Here is a 20,855-nt window from a genome sequence, read left to right on the forward strand (position 1 = left end):
GACAGAACAAGCATCAGAACCAGACATGACAGGGATGTTGGAATTATCAGACTGGAAATGTAAAACAAATATGACTAATAGGCTAAGGACTGTAATGGATAAAGCAGAGAGCATGCAAGAACAGATGGGCAATGTAAACAGAGAGATGGAAATCCTAAGAAAGAACCAAAAAGAAATACTAGAGATAAAAAAAGGAAAGAATCTCTGAGCCAGAGGATATATCAATAAATCTGCAAAAACTGAAAAGCAAAGAGAATAAAGACTGGAAAAAATATAGAACAGAATATCCAAGGATTGTGGGACAAGAACAAAGGCATAATATATATACAGTGGGAAAAGAAAGAGAGAAAGGAACAGAAGAAATATCTGGAACAATAATGACTGAGAATTTCCCCCAAATTAATGTCAGACACCAAACCACAGATCCAGGAAGCTCAGAGAACACCAAGCAGGATAAACTCCAAAAAACCCTATACCTATGTATATCATTTTTAAACTACAGAAAATCAAAGATAAGGAAAAATCCTGAAAGAAGCCAGACAAAAAAGCAACTTACTATATGGGAGCAAAAATAAGAATTACATCTGACTTCTCTTCAGAAACCAGGCAAGCAAGAAAAGAGTGGAGTGAAATAGTTAAAGTATTGAGAGAAAAAACCCCAGCAACCTAGAATTCTGTAAATTCTATGAAAATATCCTTCAAAAGTGAAGGAGAAATAAAGACTTTCTCAAACAAACAAAAATTGAGGGAATTTGTTGCCAGTAGAGCTGTCTTGCAAGAAATGTTAAAGAAGTTCTTTATAGAGAAGGAAAGTAATATAGGTCAGAATCTTGGATTTACATAAAGTAAGCAAGAACATTGAACAAAGGAATAAGTGAAGGTAAAATAGAAACTTATTTTTCTTATTCTTAATTGATCTAACAGATAAGTTCAAAATAATAACAATGCATTCGATTATGCATACTAATATATATTATATATATGCTTATGTATACTTATATATAAGTGAAATGAATGACAGCAATGCTACAAGGGATGGGAGGGAGGATCGAGGATTATTTACATAGTCTTACCATTCAACTCATAATCACACTCCTTGGTATTTCCCCCAAAAGTTGAAAACTTTTATCCATACAAAAACCTGCACACAGATATTTATAGCAGCTATATTGACACTGCCAAAACTTGGAAGCAACCAAGATTTTCTTCAGTAGGTAAATGGATAAACAAATTATGGCACATCCAGACAGTAGAATATTATTCAGGGCTAGGAAAGAAATGAGCTATCTATAGAATAGATGGACAACAAGCTCCTACCGTAAAGCACCTCAAGGAGACGGTGGGCCAGAGGCTGATGAGAGCACGGTGGCATCTGCAAACAGAAAAACAGAAAGGTGGAGAACAAAGTGAATACCTGTACAGCAGAAATTAACACAACATTGTGAATCAACTATACTTCAATTAAAAAAAAAAAGAAATGAGCTATCAAGCCACGAAAAGACATGGAGGAACCTTAAATGCATACTACTAAGTGAAAGAAGCCAATCCAAAAAGGCTACATACTGTATGATTCAAACTATATGAAATTCTGGGAAAGGCAAAACTATTGAGACAGTAAAAAGATCAGTGGTTGCCAGCAGTTGGGGGGCAGGGACGAGGGGGGCATGAACAGGTGGAGCCCAGGATTTTGAGGGCAGGGAAAGAACTCTGTAGGATACCATAATGACAGTTACATGTTATTATATATTTGTCCAAACCCAAAGAATGTGCAACACCAACAGACATAAGAAGACTCTGGTCTTTGGGTGATTATGATGTGCCAGTGTAGGTTCATCGACTGTAACGAAGGTCCCCCTCTCGTGAGGGATGTTGATGATACGGGAGGCTATGCATGTGTGGCGGTGACAAGTATAGGGGAATCTCTGTACCTTCCACTCAGTCTTGCTGTGAACCTAAAGCTCCTCTAAAAAGATAAAGTTTTAATAACAATAAAAAAGGGTTTACCCCCATTATAGAGTTGACAGATAATTTTTTTTTTTGGGGGGGCTGTGTTGGGTCTTTATTGCTGTGCACTGGCTTTTCTCTAGTTGCGGCAAGTGGGGGCTACTCTTCGTTGCAGTGTGTGGGTTTCTCATTGTGGTGGCTTCTCTTGTTGTGTAGCATGGGCTCTAGGAGCGTGGGCTTCAGTAGTTGGGGCACGAGGGCTCAGTAGTTGGGGCTCACGGGCCCTAGAGCGCAGGTTCTGTAGTTGTGGCGCACGGGCTTAGTTGCTCCGCGGCATGTGAGATTTTCCCAGACCAGGGCTTGAACCCGTGTCTCCTGCATTGGCAGGTGGATTCTTAACCACTGCCCCACCAGGGAAGCCCCCTATAATTTTTTTTAAGTGGATCATTAGGAGACTGAGAGCAGCCACCACAATAAAAAGTTAGAAATCTCTTTTTCAGTTTTCAGACCTGAGCCAGTTTTCAGATCTAGAAACCATTAATTGAGGAGAGGTTGAATCCCTAGGGGGAAGGCCTAATAACCATGGCAAGTTACAAGGTTAAATGGGAATGATCCCTGCAGTCTTTCCCTGGACAAAAATAAGAGCTACTTAGTTAGGCAACTATGGACTGAGAAAAGGGTAGTATCCAAATATTCTGAGGACACGGGGTCCAAGTTGATATTGATACCTGGAAACCTAAAACATTATTGTGGTCTTCCGTTAGAGTAGGGGTGAGTGAGGACTGGGGGTCCTGGCCTCAGTCCAGCTCACAGCTGGTTTCTTGAGGTCCACAGACTGTCCCAGTGGTCATTTCCCCATCCTCAGTAATATAATTTGAAATGGACACTGAGGGTTGGCAGAAACCCCACATTGGCCTGTTCATGGAGAGGTGTCATAGTGGAGATGGCCCAAATCAAACCCCTGAAACTGTCCCCCCACCCCATCCAAATAGTAAATCAAAAACAATGTCACATCCTGGAGGAAGATAGCAGTGATTCATGCCATCTTTAAAAACCTAAAGGATGTGGGTTGGTGGTCACTAACACATGTCTGTTTAATTTATCACTCTGGCTTGAGATAGACCTTGGAGGATAACAGTGGAGTGAGGCGTCCTTTACCAAGTCATACCCTCAACTGTAGCTGCTGTGCCATATGAGCTATCTTTGCTAGAGTGAATTAACACTAATTTGTAGATGGTATGTGGCCATTGGATGTGGATTCCTTTCTAGCCCTATCAGAATGGAGAATCTGAAACAGTTCTCATTCATGTGGAATAGTCAACAGTATATACTCTTGCTGCTATAAAACTTTCCCTCCTTCTGTTATAATATAGTACAGAGGGACCTAGACTTTCTGGCCATGCTGCATGGTCATCACATCGGTCTACCTTATTAATGACATAGTGTTATTCAGACTATGAGAAAGAAATAGCGAATACATTGGAAGAATTCTTAACACACATGAGCCCTACTTTCTGACACTACCCTGATGAGTGTGAGGTGTGGAGTTGTTATGGCCTGGTAAGGGTGAGAAGGCTCCCCACTTGCTTTTGCTGGCATGGGTAGAGCCTTAGTTTTTCTGTGGTATTTGGCTGAGGTAGAGTGATTGTTATCTAAATGTTTTCTGTCTTGCTAGAATGTTCCTTTCATGGTCTTTAACTAAAGAGAACAGATATTTGTTGGGGCTGTTTTGGGTCAATGCCCATTTGTGATTCCAGGTTACCAGTTTCTTGAGCTCCAAGTCTGAGATACATGAAACAGAAAAGAAAACTTGGGAAAATAATAATTAAAAAAAGAAAACTCAGGGAACCCACCACTGTGTTGTTCCTCAGGTCCCATGGTCTCCAACTAGTCATATACCTTTACTCCACCTATCAGAGTCTTCTTATGTCTGAGTTTTTAGTTGTACATAGTGGCAGGAATAGGGAAAATTAATATTTCGTCTTCTGGAAAGTGGAAGTCCACATTTCATCCACAGAAATGAGATCTCCTATAACGTGGCATTGGGCCATGAGGGTCACTTTACAGCACAGGAGATGCAGAAGTGAGCCCATGACCAAAGGATTCACTGATCCTTCACATACAAGAACACTCAGAAAATGCCATCCTGATAGAACAAAGGAATGCCCTCCTGAAGGCACAGGTGAGGTGCTATGCTGGAGTTGATACCATGTGAAGATGGGGTGCTATCCTCCTGGATGGAGTATATACTCCCAACCACCAATCATTACCCATTGCAGCGTCCCCAGCAGGTAGACTACTTGGGTCTGGAGATCATGGAGTAAGAATAAGAGAGGTCTTACTTACCATTATCCCAAGTGGTCCACTTTGGAAACTTGTGCTTCCTGCTCCACAGTTCTGGACTCTGCAGATTTAGAGGTTCTGGCTCTCCCAGAGGGTGAGTGTTTCCGCCCATCTTCTTGAATTTTTTCATGCTGAGAAACCAGCAGGAAAAGACCCTGATCTTTAGGAGAAGATGAGTCTGTTGTTATGCAGTGATGGCAGAAAAGATCGTGGACGGCATGCCAGTGATCCTCTTAGACGTCATTTGGTTCTCCCTTGCCCAATTTTGCTGATAAATGGGCAAATGCAGCAGGCATGGCCTAAGAAGGACATTATAATCAGGGACTCAGACCCCTCAGGGATAAGGGTCTAGGTTACTCCACCATGTATGCCACCTGGACCAGCAAAGATGCTCACGGAGGGTCAGAGGAATCTAGAAGAGACAGTACAAGAAGGAAATTATAAGTAGCAGTTGAGACCAGTTGTAGCAGTAAGTTCTATCATTTGTTCCCACTAATCAACCTCTTCTAAGTTTTCCCCAGGTTAAAAAGGCTCACTAGAAAAATCCTCAGAGAGGGACTTCCTGGTGGCACAGTGGTTAAGGATCCACCTGCCAATGCAGGGGACACGGGTTTGAGCCCTGGTTTGGGAAGATCTCACATGCCGCGGAGCAACTAAGCCTGTGCACCACAACTACTGAGCCCACAAGCCACAACTTCTGAGCCCGCAAGCCACAACTACTGAGCCCATGTGCCACAACTACTGAAGCCCACGCGCCTAGAGCCCCTGCTCCGCAACAAGAGAAGCCACTGCAATGAGAAGCCCACACACCACAACAAAGAGTAGCCCCTGCTCACAGCAACTACAGAAAGCCCGCACGCAGCAACAAAGACACAACGCAGCCAAAAAAAAAAAAAAAATCCTCAAAGAACTGCTTCCAAAGTTTATACAAATTAGGTAGATTCAAGTGGCAAAGGGGTGGACTTTGGTGGATGCACTGTGTGCTGCCCAGATCCCTCCTCCCCCACCCCGGATGAAGCCCTCATTTCCCCAGCTGCTGAGAGGGTTGGCAGCTGACAGCCTGTGTCTGAGTACTGCTTCCAAGATTGCCTTCAGCAGAGAACTGCATCATCCACCGTCCTGTTCCCACATCTAATGACAAGTTGATATGGGTGGCTGTAAAGGCCTGGACAGTCAGGACAATCTGGGAGGCCATCCCAGGTCCAGAGCTCTCCATGGGATCGCCTGAGTGTTTCGTTGTAACTGTATCACACCCAACTTCTCCTTCTGCCCAACCCTGCTTTCTTTACTCCCCATACGTGTTGATTCCCGCGTCGCTCCCAATAACCTTATTGCATGCAAATGTTTGTTTCGGAATCTGCTTCCTGGGAAACCGGACCTGAGACACCTCCACAACACACACAAACAGAGGCTGCCCTGCCTGTGAACTGGCTTGCCCACAGGCTGTTCTTTGGATCTGGGGAGTACCACCAGTCACAGGACGATATCTGGAGGCTCAGAGGTTACACTGAAACACTGCCGAGGAAGGAGTCACTGAAGATTTTGTGAGGAAGGACCTAGGAGGAAGGAAGTACACAAGAAAAGGGAGATGGATATAAATTCAAAGTTTCCATCAAGTTTGGGGCCTGAATCAGCTGCCTGAGAGAGAGGGGTTGCAAGGAATAAAAAGAGGCAAGCCGGGCTTCCCTGGTGGCGCAGTGGTTGAGAGTCCGCCTGCCGATGCAGGGGACGCGGGTTCGTGCCCTGGTCCGGGAAGATCCCACGTGCCGCGCAGCGGCTGGGCCCGTGAGCCATGGCCGCTGAGCCTGCGCGTCCGGAGCCTGTGCTCCGCAACGGGAGAGGCCACAACAGTGAGAGGCCTGCGTACCGCAAAAAAAAAAAAAAAAAAAGAGGCAAGCCAACTTCATCAACTCCCAAAGTCAAGGCATGGGAGGGTCTAAAGCAAGTGGTGCAAGGGCCGCTAAACGGGCTATTGGCTCCTGTGTAGAGAATATCCTAGCGGCTTGGTGCCACTGCTGCCTCTCAGGCCGTGCAGGGTGGGGGACCGTGAGGCAGCCAGCCTTGAAGCCCTGAGCCACCACTCCTGTCCCTCGCCTTCCCTGTTCTCTGAACTGACAATCAGGGTTTTGTGTCCAGCCCCAGAGTGACAGCTTAACCTCATACCCTCCACCTTGTTCCTCTTTTTACGACAGAGTCAAGCCTTGATGACTTTCTCCTCCTCCACCCGTCAAACTTAGATGGAATCTAAGTTGAGAAGATTCTTAACTATAGAACTGGCATGATCTGACTGGGAGGCTGTCGAGCCTATTTTGAACCTTCAGAATACTGAAAAGCATATTTTTGCTCTGGTTGTGCCCAGATATAGAAGAATTAATACTATTTCCAAGGGTTCACAGATCAAGCAGGAACCCAAGGACTCAGGGGAAGAAAACTACCAGTGAGACATTCTTATCTATTCCAGTATGACCTTATTAACTAATTGCATCTGCAATGATCCTATTTCCAAATCAAGTCACATTGTGAAGTACTGGGGGTTAGAACTCCAAGATATGAATTTTTTTTTTTGCACGGGGAGGGACACAATATTCAGTGAGGACTGTCCTTTTCCTGAACCCCTGGTAAAAAGAATAGAAGTATGCTTGGGATGAAATGAGGGGTCAGGATGGCAGGAAATCTAAAGCTGTTTCAGACACATCTGGATGATAGCTCTTTGGGAGTAAGTAAAAAAGAAGAGCTCAAATGTGTTATTAAATACAAATTAAGCAGCAGACGTGTTGGATGATCACAAAACCTGATAAAAAGTCATATCTTCAGAAGACATTATCCTCTAAGTAAGTACTGGCAGCTAGCACCATACCTAAGCTTATGGAAGCAAAATATTTGTTTGATCAAGTCCAGAGGGCTATAACCTACACAGTAAGGGAATGCGCTCATTAGAATTTTTGTCTATGCTCTGCCTTTGGTATACACTTATGTCACAGAAATGTCCTCACACCACATCGGCCTAGAGAGTAAATGTAGTAATAATAACAACTAATGTTTATCAAGTGCTGATTTTGCACCAGGCACTTTTCTAAGAAATTTATCTGTGTATTTCATTCTCACAACAACTCTATTATTGCCGTTTTATAGATGAAGAAATTGAAGGTAGAGAGAGGTTATGCAGCTAGGAAGTGGCAGCATGAACAACAAAAGAAAAAATAGATAAATTGGACTTCCTCAAAACTAAAAACTTTTGTATATCAAAGGACATTATCAAGAAGGCAAAAAGACAATATATAGAATGGGAGAAAATATTTGCAAATCATATACCTGATAAGGGTCTAGTATCCAGAATATATAAAGAACTCTTACATCCCAACAACAAAAAGAAAAACAACATAATTTTTTAAGTTAAATAGGAAAGGCGGAGCAGGCAGAGGCCACTAAGATGTGCCCAAAATAGTGGAAAGCCAAGGAGAGCAAAATCGGGGGGTCAAAGGGAGAGACTGTTTTGAGAAGAATGAAGTGGTCAGGTGTATTGAATACTTCTGAGAAATGACGTGTCTATTGGATTTAGTAGCATGGGAATAGTTGTCAACTTTCCCACTGAAGGGTGGGGATGAAATCAGAGTCACTAATTTGGAGAGTGGGAATTTGATTTCTTCACCCCCTTGACTTCCACTTCACTGCAGGGTTGTCCTAGATTCTGTTCTCCTGACTTATCTTGGTACCCAGTGCCATCAGTGCTGCCCAACGCAGCCCCTATGCAACACCACTGCTGAAGATTTTGCCAGTGACAACAAAATATATACTTCCTTTCCGCCACCTCAGCTACTGATGTTGCTTCTTGCTTCCCCTTATGCTCAAGATCTCATGTCTGGAGAAAGCAGATTTGGGGAAAGTAGGATTGAATTGCTAGGAAGATTTTCCACTATTCATTCCTCATTTCTTCCCTGGATGACTTAATGTCCCTCCCTCTTCTTAAAAGATAACAGACACTATTCCCAGATTGGACATGGAAGCTATGGACAATTTTGTCTGTGGTCCAAGGGTTTGGTTGACCAGAGAACACATTCAACTTTATTTTCCACTCCCTGGTGATAGGGCAAAGGCCACCTCTCATACAAAGTCCCCATCAGTGGAGAGATGATTTACAATCAGCTCTCCAGGGGGAAAAAAGTATCCCTGATTTATAGCATATGCCAATTTCCATGGTGTAAATACTTCCAACACGGGCAATTTCAAGCTGCTGCAAGGTCATTGAACTCAGAGACAAGAGATGTGTAGAATCAGCTCTTACAGGTTGGTATAAAACTGACTCAAACACCAATGCACCCCTTCCTAACTTTAAACTTCTTCCTGGAAACTGGTCATCTTCTTTCTCCTAATTTATTCCTTCCAGAATTTATCAACAGATTTTGTTTAAGAAATGTGCTTGGCACATAGGAACTGCTCAATAAGTATTTGTGGAATGAATGAAAAAATAAATGGAATCATTGTTGGTTGCTTCACTGACCTCATGTTTACAGTGAAGGAAAAGTAGTTGGTTTGAAAGGCACCCTGAATTAGGAAGGGCACTACACTTGAAGTCAGAAAATCTAGGTTCAAGACCTGGCTCTGTCCTGTAATAGCTGTCTCCCTTAGGGAAAGTCCCTTAATGGCTCTGGGCTTCATTTGGATCATCTGTAAAATGAGGCTAAGAAGAACCTGCTGCATAGAGCTGTTGTAAGGATCAAATACAATAACATATAGTAAAAATTCTAGGGGGGCTTCCCCGGTGGCGCAGTGGTTGAGAGTCTGCCTGCCGATGCAGGGGACACGGGTTCGTGCCCCGGTCCGGGAAGATCCCACGTGCCGCGGAGCGGCTGGGCCCGTGAGCCATGGCCGCTGAGCCTGCGCGTCCGGAGCCTGTGCTCCGCAACGGGAGAGGCCACAACAGTGAGAGGCCCGCGTACCGCAAAAAAAAAAAAATAAATAAAACAAAAATTCTATGGTGCTATTTTATTGGCATCACGGCACAGCAGAATCTGAAATTTATAAAAGCTATGAATCAGTTCGTAAGGACACTCATCAGAAAGTAAAGTTTAATAAATGGAACTATAAATACAGGGTAGTGAGCACAGCCATTGGGTCAGACAGATGTGGGTTTGAAAACAGATTCCACCACTTATTTGCTCTGTGACCTGAGGAAATCACATCAATAAAATGGAGATAATTAATACCTACTCCACAGGGTTTTGGCAAGAATTATAATTAGACAGTATATGAGTCAACATAGACTAAGTTATGCTATGAATTCAACCCATAAAAGGTCATTGTTATGTCCCAATCATAATACATGTTCACTGTGTTCACTGCAGATGACCTTGGGGTCGTGTGGCTATGCTCTACAATGCTTCAGGGTCCAGGTGGACAGAGCAGCCACAATCTAGAACATTATCAACTGCCTAGGTAGAGGGAAAGTGGGTCTTGCACCAGTATGGAGATGATACACATCATTTCCACATGTATCTCCTTGGCCAGAACTAGTCACATACCCCCACTAACTCCAATTCGGTCAGGAACTACAGTCCTCCCTGAAATACTGCAGACAGCCTGAAATATTGAGTGGACAGCAAAATGTATACCACAGATGGAATAGATGATAACCCTTGGCCCACTTAAATGTTCCTTCCCACCCTCCTCCTTTCTAGGTATGAAGGAATAAAATGATTTCAACAAAAAAGCTTGAAATTTATTCGATCAGCATACATTGTGTAACTACTTAAGAGTTTCCCTTTGCAGTTTTATGAATGTGAAGGAGGGAGAAAAAAAAAAAAAAAACCCTGCTAGTTTAAAAATAGGCCCCAGAATTTCTTTAGAAAAAGAAGTGTATTTTATTTAACACAATGCTTAGAAAGCCATTTTATTGGGGGAAAATAGCCTCACAGCAGGGTGGCTGGGCTAGGAAAAGACCTCAAGCTAAATTACTGTCCATATTAAAAAAAAAGAATTTAAAGTTTCTTGAAGCAGCCTGGGAAACTTTCTAGAAAAGAGATTCGAATATTCAATTTAAAATAATCTGCTGTGGTACATAGCAAAGTAAATCCACCCCCAAATCTTCAACAAAAACCTGCTACACTTTGGGTAGTGTTTGTTATGAGGTGGAGGATTAAGAGAAAGTGTTTGTTGGGTTAATTTAGGACAAAAAGAAGAGAAAGCTTCAAGCTACATCAATAATTTATCGGACAACTATTACAAGAAACACAACCCCCTGAGGATTCTCAATTATTCTGTGAGGAAATGCTGAGTTTCCCAGCCCAGTAAATAGATATTTTAATTTAAATATTAAAGGGGAAAGTAGTCCCACTAAGATGAAGGAGATGGGGCTCTCCAGGCTGCTGCTATCAGATAAAAAAAAAAAAAAAAAAAAAAATAGTATAGGGACTTCCCTGATGGCTCAGTGGTTGAGAATCCTCCTGCCAATGCAGGGGACACGGGTTCGAGCCCTGGTCCGGGAAGATCCCACATGTCGTGGAGCAACTAAGCCCGCGAGCCACAACTACTGAGCTCGCGTGCCACAACTACTGAAGCCCACGCGCCTAGAGCCCGTGCTCCGCAACAAGAGAAGCCACCGCAGTGAGAAGCCCGCGCACCACAATGAAGAGTAGGCCCCGCTCGCCCCCACTAGAGAAAGCCCACGCGCAGCAACGAAGACTCACAGCCAAAAATAAATAAATTAATTGATTAAAAAAATTTGCATTATAAATTCCATTATGGGTATGAGAAAAATCATAGACCGGAACACGCTATACAAAACAATTCCCATGCTCCTTAAATAATTATAAATCAGAGCATATTCTTTCTTTCCTCACACCCTCCGTGGCTACTCACTGCACTTAATGTACACACTGCTTCGCGTGGCCTGCTGGTCCCACCTGAGCGGTTCCCTGCCTGCCTCTCAAACCACAGCTCCTGCCCTCATTCACCCTGCTCCAGCCACATGTCTCCTTGCCATTCCCCAAACATCTCAAGTCTTTTCCACCTCAGGGGCTTTACACTTGCTCCTCTTTCCTCCAAGAACTTACTTCTGTGAGCTCTTCATGAGTCAGCTTCTTCTCAGCCTTCACAACTAGTAAAGATGACTTCACAGAGATTCTTCCTGACTACCCCATCCAACATAACCATTTCCAGCCATCACTATGGCATTTATTAAGTGCCATGTGCCCATCACTACCATTTCTAGCACCATCACTCTGCTTTACTGTCTTCCTAGCACTTGCAACAATAAATAATCACCTTAGTCCATTCCCTTTGCTGGAATTGAAACTCCCAAGAGAGGAGGACTATCTTGGTCCATTTAGCTGTTATAACAAAATACCAGTTTTTAAGACTGGGTGGCTTAAAAACAATAGAAATTTATTGCTCACATTTCTGGAGGCTGGAAGTCCAAGATCAGGGTACCAGCATGGTCAGGTAAGAGCCCTCTTCTGGGTTAGACTTCTGTGTCCTCACATAGTAGAAGGGGCAAAGGAGCTCGCTCTGTGAGATCTCTTTTACAAGAGCACTAATCTTATCCACGAAGGCGCCACCCTCATGATCTAATCACCTCCCAAAGAACCATCACCCCCCAACCCCCCGCCACCTTCTAACACAGGGTGTTAGGATTCCAACATATAAATTTGGGGAGGGTGTAACCATAGCCAGGACCTTGTCTGTCTGGTTCAGCCCTGAATCCCCAGGGCACAGAACAGTGCCTGGTCCACAGCAAGCACTAAAGCACTCACTGTTAAATGAATCAGTAAATGGATGATTAAATCATGGGAAATACTTTAAATATTTTTGGCTGAGTTTACTTCTATCATGTATTTAACTTGGAGGACAGTTAAAGATCACACTACTCTACATTCCCATGCCTCTATCGAAAGAATTTATTCCTTCCATCTTTGTGCCTTCCCACTCCCAACAGGAAGCCCAAGAATTCTGGGCCACTCTTCAAGCTATGGAGCCGATTCTGTTCCTATTGTCTTATGCAAAAGCAAATAATTTAACAAACGAGAAACCAAAGCCCTCTACAGACAGACTGCATTCAGAGCCTTCATACTGAACTGTTGAGGACACATTGCAAACAGGCAGCCTGGTGCTGGAGTGTAGTTTCTCAGAGTACAGATTTGAGAGGATGCCCTCTCCCATGGTGTTGCCCTAAGCTGTGATCACACTGTGCACCTGTGAAACTGAGCTCCCAAAGTAACAGTTCCTTAGTTACAGAACCGTCTCAGTGTAATCAACATGGCAAATATTTATTAAGTGCCATGTGCCCAGCACTATTCTAAGCACTTTTATATGTATTACAGGCCCTCAATCTCATATCCTCATTTTGAAAATCCAAAACCTCTGAAAACAGGAAGATTTTGTAAGTCACTTGACATCAAACCTTACCTCTGGGAGGTTCTTCATGGTTTTTAGCCACCTTCCTTACTGCAAGTGTCCCTGTGTGTCACATAGAATTCCAGATGTTGTGGAAGGAAGACTTTGTGGTTCCAAAACCTTCCTGAGTGATAGGAGCATCTTTTGTTATAATATTTGATTTAGTCCCTGACTTTTCTACCTTGACCTCCAGGAGGGGAGAGAGACTGGAGACTGAGCTAATCACCGATGGCCAATGGTTTAATCAATCATGCCTATGGAGTGAAATCTCCGTAAGAATCCTAAACAGCAAGGTTCATTCAGAGTTCCCAAACTCCACAGGGACAGAAGCTCCTATGCTCCAGCCCTAGTCCTTGCCTATGTACCTCTTCACCTGGTTGTTCATCTCTATCCTTTATTATATTACTTATAATAAACTAGTAAACATAAGTGTTCTCCTGAGGCCTGTGAGCTGCTGTAGCAAATTATCAAACTTGAGGAGGGGGTCATGGAAACCCCCAATTTGTAGCCAAGTTGGAAAGAAGTGTGGGTAACCTGGGGACCTACTACTTGTGATTAGCATCTAAACTTCTAAAGGAGGGCTGTAGTCTTATGGGACTGAGTGCCTAACCTCTAGGGTCTGAGCAAGCTCTGGGTAGTTGGTGTCAGAATTGAATTGTAGGACACCCATTTGGTGCCAGAGAGTTGAGGTGGTTGATGTGGGAAACCGATACAGACACATTGATGTCAAAAGTGTTGTGAATAGAAGAAAGGTTTTTTTTTCAGCCATTGACAATAATTTAAGGACTTTTTTTTTTGAGGATTATTTAGAATAAATAAAAAGCTGGAATGACTTTTTATTGAAAGTAAAAAGAGAAGTGCTTACAGCAAAGGAAACCATAAACAAAACAAAAAGACAACCCTCAGAAAGGGAGAAAATATTTGCAAATGAAGCAACTGACAAGGGATTAATATCCAAAATATATACAAACAGCTCATGCAGCTCAATATCAAAACAGCAAACAACCCAATCAAAAAATGGGTGGAAGAGCTAAAGAGACATTTCTTTGAAGAAGACATACAGATGGCCAAAAAGCACGTGAAAAGATGCTCAACATCACTAATTATTAGAGAAATGCAAATCAAAACTACAATGAGGTATCACCTCACACCAGTCAGAATGGCCAACATCAAAAAATCTACTAACAATAAATGCTGGAGAGGGTGTGGAAAAAGGGAACCCTCCTACACCATTGGTGGGAATGTAAATTGGTACAGCCACTATGAAGAACAGTATGGAGTTTCCTTAAAAAAACTAAAAATAGAATTACCATATGACCCAGCAATCCCACTCCTGGGCATATACCTGGAGAAAACCATAATTTGAAAAGATACATGCACCCCAATGTTCATTGCAGCACTATTTACAAGAGCCAGGACATGGAAGCAACCTAAACGTCCATCAACAGAGGAATGGATAAAGAAGATGTGGTACATATATACAATGGAATATTACTCAGCCATTAAAAAGAACAAAATAATGCCATTTGCAGCGACATAGATGGACCTAGAGATTGTCATACTGAGTGAAGTAAGTCAGACGCAGAAAGACAAATATCATGTGATATCAATTATATGTGGAATCTTAAAAAAAGGGTACAAATGAACTTACTTATAAAACAGAAGTAGAGTCACAGATATAGAAAACAAACTTATGGTTACCAGGGGATAAGGTGGGGGAGGGATAAATTGGGAGTTTGGGATTGACATATATATACTACTATATATAAAATCAATAACTAAAAAGAACCTGCTCTATAGCAGAGGGAACTCTACTCAATATTCTGTAATGGCCTATATGGGAAAAGAATCTAAATAAAAGAGTGGATATACATATATAAAACTGATTCACTTTGCTGTACACCTGAAACTAACACAACATTGTAAATCAAGTATACTCCAATAAACATTAAAAAAAAAAGAGAGAGAGAGAGAGAGAAGTGCTTAAGGAGGCTAAAGGCTCTGGCCAAGTCCTCAAGGTCTGACAGGGAGGCCAAGGCAGCCTTTTCCCACTGCAGGGCTCCCCTGGCTACACATCTCTGGGGAAGGGCTCCCACTAACAAACCTGCTTTAACTCTCAACAAATTCTCTCAGGACTTCATGGGTAAACATGGGTAAATATTTTTAAAAGCTGGAATGTCACAAAAAATTTAAGTGGATCCCTTCTCAAAAGGGAAAAAAAAACCTCAGGAAGAGTTCCATAAATCTTTATTTTACTGCACCCTCTTCACAGAACCCAGTTCTGTTCTACTTCAACAAAAACAAAAAATAATGCAGGAGGCTACAAATAAGAGTTTATTTGGAGTCTTAAGAATTGTAATTTGGGAGGCATAGATTCAGGTAACTCTGAAAGAGTGTTCTGAGGAAGAGAAAGCATCAGGGACTTACAAAGAAGAACAGCCACCAGGCCGTTAAGAGTTGCCTGGAGAGAACTGTGATTGGCTCTGACTGCAGTCAGGAAATATTTGTCCTTAAGGAATAACAAGTTGTTTTAGTGTAGGGGGTCCCATAAGTAGATAGACTATCACAAATTATTTTAGGGTAAGGGTCCAATAAGTATCTTGAGTTTCTGGCAGGTGTTCTGGATGACATCATCAGGTCAAAAGGTCAGATTCCATCCAGGCTGAGACATGCATAAGTCACACTTTCTTGCTCCATTTTAGAGAGCTCTCTTAGCAACACCGACTCCATTTTGATTTTTCTTTCATACTACAGACAATCTAGTCCTCTCACATTCATCACACCTAAGCTTATTATGACCCTACATTCCACTTGGATTTCAGGAAATGTAATTTTGTTTGACAGGAGGCAGATACATGGCATGTGGAGGTAAATTAACCCCCTTTCATGGTGCTGGCTCCAATGCCCTGGAGGGGCTGTGGGTTATGGAAATAACTGCTAGGAAAGCAAAGGGATGCTCGGGAACAAAGAACACATGCAGAGCTGGCTCCCAGCCTCAGCCCAAGAGAAACATGCCTGACTTCCTAAAACATAATAGACAGAACTGCAGGGAACTCATTTCAATGCTTCATGTGCCAGATCCTTCTTAATAAGATGCTGACATTTCTTGAAGAAATCAACTTCAATTATGATTTTAAAAATATTAACCAATGGCATCCTCAAAGAAACTCATCAATGCTGAAGGTATATGCTATTTTGTTTCTATAAATTTATTTATTTATTTTTGGCTGCGTCAGGTCTTCATTGCTGCGCACAGGCTTTCTCTAGTTGCGGTGAGTGGGGGCTACTCTTCTTTGTGGTATGTGAGCTTCTCCTTGCGGTGGCTTCTCTTGCTGCGGAGCACAGGCTCCAGGCGTGCGGGCTCCAGTAGTTGTGGCACGCAGGCTCAGTAGTTGTGGCGCACGGGCTTAGTTGCTCCGCGGCATGTGGGATCTTCCTGGACCAGGGCTCGAACCCATGTCCCCTGCACTGGCTGGCAGATTCTTAACCACTGCACCACCAGGGAAGCCCCCATAAGGCAAATTTTTAAAGGACTTTTAATTAATTCTAGTTACTGTATCTGGTATTCTAGCAGTCACCCAGGTGACTAACACTGCCTTCAGTCACAATTTAACCTCCAAAACTAAATCATCCCCCATGTTATGAAAGCCTGTGATTATTGGAAATAAGGCACACGATCTAGTAAATGCGGCTTTTCTACTCTGCAAAATATCCTCACATTAAACATATAAATATTCATCAAACACTGGTTTAAGTAATGGTGTGTATGGAGCGAGATCTAAATGACATAAAGCTCTATATGCAAGCCACGTAATATCTTGACAATTCACCTCTATCTGTCACAACTTAGCTTTCATTTCCCTTCTTGCTTTTAGGAAAAACTATTAACAAAAAGCTAGTCCAGGGACTTCCCTGGTGGTCCAGTGGGTAAGACTCTGAGCTCCCAATGCAGGGGGCCCGTGTTTGATCCTGGTGGAGGAACTAGATCTGGCATGCAGGCTGAAACTAAGAATTCCACATGCTGCAATTAAAAAGAAAAAAAAAAGATCCCACATGCCGCAACGAAGATCTGGCGTGCTGCAGCTAAGAACTGGCACAGCCAAAATAAACAAATAAATAAATAGATATTAAAAAAAACAAAAAGCCAAGCCATCCCTATCACCCCACACCTTGCCATGTCACTCCTGCACTTTTTTTTGGGCGCACGGCATGTGGGATCCTAGGTATGTGGGATCTAGTTCCCCAACCAGGGATCGAACCCGTGCCTTCTGCAGTAGAAGCACCGAGTCTTAACCACTGGACTGCCAGGGAAGTCCCAATTCCTGCACTTTTTTGATAAGGGAAGATTTTGACTCCGAGCCTAAGCCTCTCAGAGGTTGTGGAGAAGAAACAAGAGGAACCTAGGAATAGCTGTTCTGAATTCAGTGCATTGCCTGCCACTTTAAGACCTCTGACCACAGTCAACTTCTCATTCACCACAAACTAGCTAGCCAATGATTTTTCCTTCTTTCCAGTGAAAGCTTTACCTACATAGGTAGCTTCTGTTTGCCTGGGAGATAAAACAGGTCACGTTAACATTGAACTCTAGCTCTATGGCCCTCATCTCTACTCAACACAGTGGGACCTCTATTGCTCTCCAAGCTTGTCCTATCACTGAGATGTCTCTCACAGGCTCAAAACAAATGAGCTCAACCTCCAGTGCCTGCTGAAGCCACCTCTGCCTGCACTGCTGCATAAGGGCCCTTCTTCTGTTGTCAGAACCATTAGTCCAGCCACTTTCAGGGGGCGCCACTGTGTTAAGCACTGCAGATCTGCACCAGCCCACAGCTGCTCCACTGTTGCCAAACATTATTGCCACCATATGCACTTCATGTGGTTTTGTTTTTGTTTAGTCACTTCTTCCCCTTTCCATCGTGTTCCATTTTTAGACTAAGGCATGAGACCAGGGGAAAGCACAGAGCTGGTCTGGAGAACAAATATAAATTGTAGATGCTTTTCTGAATTCATAACTGAACACTAATGTTATGTAACTGCACCAATCCCAAATACCCGTCTTTCTCACCTCTTAGTATTTGTGTTCTATGTTAATCACCTCTCTTTGAGTGATGGGATGCCACTCCAAGATTATAAAAAAAAAAAGGTATAAAAAGACTCTGGCTTCTATCTTGCTGGCCTTCTTTCTCCCTCATTTAGTTGCTTCAAGAGAAGCCAATTGCCATGGTGTGAGCTGCCCTACGGAGGGGCCCACGTGGCAAGGAATGGAGGGAGGCTTCCAGCCAGCAGCCAGCAAGAAACTGAGGCCCTCAATCCAACAACACACAAAGGACTGAATCCTACCAACAACCATGTGAGAGAGCTTAGAAGTGGATCCTTTCCCAGTAGATCCCTGGGTTGACTACAGCCCTTGGCGTGATCCATTTCCCCTACACAGCTGAACATGCCTGTCTCCCACCAATGGTCCTTCACACTCCCTTCAACCACAGCTGCCTTCCCAACACATCATGTCTCCGTGCCCACGTACATTCTAGGTCCTCTGTGTAAAACTCTTCCCTTCCTTCTCTCTCTCCCACCTTCACATTGTCTGCCAATCTTCTACCTATCCTTCAATTTTCAACTCAAGAACTGTCTCTGATATGAAGCGTTTCCTTGAGGGTAGGCCTAGGTTCCTTCTTCTGTGTTTCCTTTGCCCCTTGTATAGTCCTCCATATAGCACTAATGACATTGAATTATAATTTTTCTATTTGCTTACCTGCTAATTAACTAGGAAGAAATTTTCCTTAAGGGCAGGGACAATGTCTATTAATATTTGGTTTCTCAGCACCTATCACTGTACCCCCAGGGCTTGGCTAGCACTCAATGTATACTTGTGAAATGCATAAATTTAATACACAAATGCATACATAGTGAAAATTTTGGCATCTGGCAGGCAAAGTGGACATATATCTTGTTATAGGTACTCTTTTATTTGTACTCCTTAAATTATTATGATAATGATGTGAAAGTCTGGCTTTTAGTGTAAAGTCTAATTTAATAATTTTCTTCAGACTCACCGATAACTTCCTTTTCCTATTAATATTAGTAAATCATTGAAATACTAGGAAGATTACTCTTCTAAAGCTTAGTTGATGTGTTTTTGATTTAAAACACTTAATTCAAAAGATATTAGATAATATGTCTTTTTATGTACCAAGCACTATCCAGGCAGGTGGAAAACATGTCCTGTAGACTGACAGGAGTCAAGAATTATTTCCAAAACATCTGGAAAACCATTGTTATTCAAATGTAAGTATGCATGAAAGAGTGAAATACAAAACTTAAGGTAGTCAACAAAAGGGTTGCTTTGTATTACTATTTTTTTAAAGGTATTTTAAAAAAAATTATTTATTTTTGGCTACATTGGGTCTTTGTTGCTGTGCGCAGGCTTCCTCTAGTTACGGTGAGCGGGGGCTACTCTTGGTTGTGGTGTGCGGGCTTCTCATTGTGGTGGCTTCTCTTGTTGCAGAGCACGGGCTCTAGATGCCCGGGCTTCAGGAGTTGTGGCTCGTGGGCTTAGCTGCTCCGCGGCATGTGGGATCTTCCCAGGATAGGGCTCGAACCCGTGTCCCCTGCATTGGCAGGCAGATTCTTAACCTCTGCACCACCAGGGAAGCCCTGTATTACTATGTTTTAAAGTCTGGGAACATTTGATTAAAGTGAGGGTGGATGATAAGAAGTGTGAAGGAAAGGACATCTGATTAATGAAAAATAATATGCATGGGCATTTTCTCCCTGAAAGTAGGTGTAGGCTATGAAACTGCTCAGTAGCTGCTTAAGGAATTCCCAGACATTTTGTAAAGTTATTTTTTCAGAAGGCATGTTTTTTTAAACAGAGGCCACAGTGGAAAGCATTCAATTTCAAAAAGAGATTAAATGAAGCAATCTACAGATTTGCAGCATAGAAAGTAGGAACAGAAAGAGTGGAACAAAAGCTAACAATCACTAAGATAACAACTAGAAATTACTGAGCATTTACTATGTCCCAGGCGCTATGCTGGGTATTTTACATTATTATCTCATTTAATTGCCACAAAATCCAATGAGGTAGGAGGTATTATTTTCTTCTTTTTAATGAGGAGGAACTCATCCTATCACAGTCATGCTTAAGTGGCTGACTCCAAAGCTAGCTCTCTTCACCATGTCACTAAACAACCTACTATTTGAAACACGTATACTGCAAAGCAGAAAGTTCCTGAGCTATTGCAGACAGCCTGAGAACATTCTAAGGTTGGTAAAACTGTTCTGATACAATTCATTTTGTCAATAGCACGTAATGGATGCCTGCTGGATGCCTGGCATTGCACTCAGTGCTGGGATATGGAGATAACGTAGCCACAGCTCCTGAACTAGATGAAACTTGGGCTGGTAGCGACCCAGACAAATAAACAAGGGTAACGCCATGTAAAAGGGTGCGTTCCTCACCAGGATCGAACCCAGATGTAAGGAGAAGAACACTATTTCCCGATGGGTCTGTGGGAGATGGGGATCAGTTCAGGCTGTTCAAATATGGACAGAAAGTCCAGATGAGAAGCAGTGGGATTTGGATGGTTGATCCAGCCACTCCTGGCTAAGGGCTTTTCCCAGTTCTCCAATGTGGAGGGTTTGCTAAGAGCTGAAGCACCTGTTGTTATTCTTGAATGTCTCCATTCAGTTGTCCTCATTGGCTAAATGTTGATTTTATAAGGCTCTATGTGCAAAGAATTCTGTCAGATATTACTCATTAACTCAGTCATTCGATAAATATTTATTGAGTGCCTACTCTGCACTGCGGATATGGAAGTGGACAAGACAGACGACATTCCTCCTTTCCTGGAGCTTACGTTCTGGCAAGGGAGACAATGAACAAATACCTAACTAAATAAATATGGTTGTTGCAGACCGTGATGATTGCTGGTTGTTGGGAGGGGAAAATTTCCCCCTTCCTCTCTTGGTTTTTTTAGCTGGTCAAATAACTAAAATGACATAAGACAGATTAACCGGAGAAAAACAAATTTAATTAAGGACTGTGGGGAATCCACATACCATGAAAGATTCCAAAGACAGTCAGGCTAAATGAGATCTATATGTCATTCCAGACTAAAGAGAAAGGGGTAGAAGTCTGGGACTTCAAAGGGAAAGAAAGCAATTCAGAGGAAGATGAAAAA

The 20,855-nt window shown here is 42.7% G+C and overlaps 1 long non-coding RNA gene across 1 annotated transcript in view; it reads right to left on the minus strand.

The window, feature by feature from the left end:
- Positions 1 to 20,855, minus strand: part of LOC149750527 (uncharacterized) — a 24,410-nt gene continuing 3,555 nt past the window's right edge. The window contains exons 3-4 of the long non-coding RNA XR_016393226.1: positions 4,291 to 4,699; positions 1 to 1,372 (exon numbers count right to left, since the gene is read on the minus strand). This is a non-coding gene — a long non-coding RNA (uncharacterized LOC149750527). The remainder of the gene's footprint in view (positions 1,373 to 4,290; positions 4,700 to 20,855) is intronic.

This window comes from Delphinapterus leucas, chromosome 1 (assembly GCF_059928025.1).
Source record: "Delphinapterus leucas isolate spDelLeu-1000000601 "Yukka" chromosome 1, BTC_Dleu_Yukka2, whole genome shotgun sequence".
NCBI classification, from domain to species: domain Eukaryota; kingdom Metazoa; phylum Chordata; class Mammalia; order Artiodactyla; family Monodontidae; genus Delphinapterus; species Delphinapterus leucas.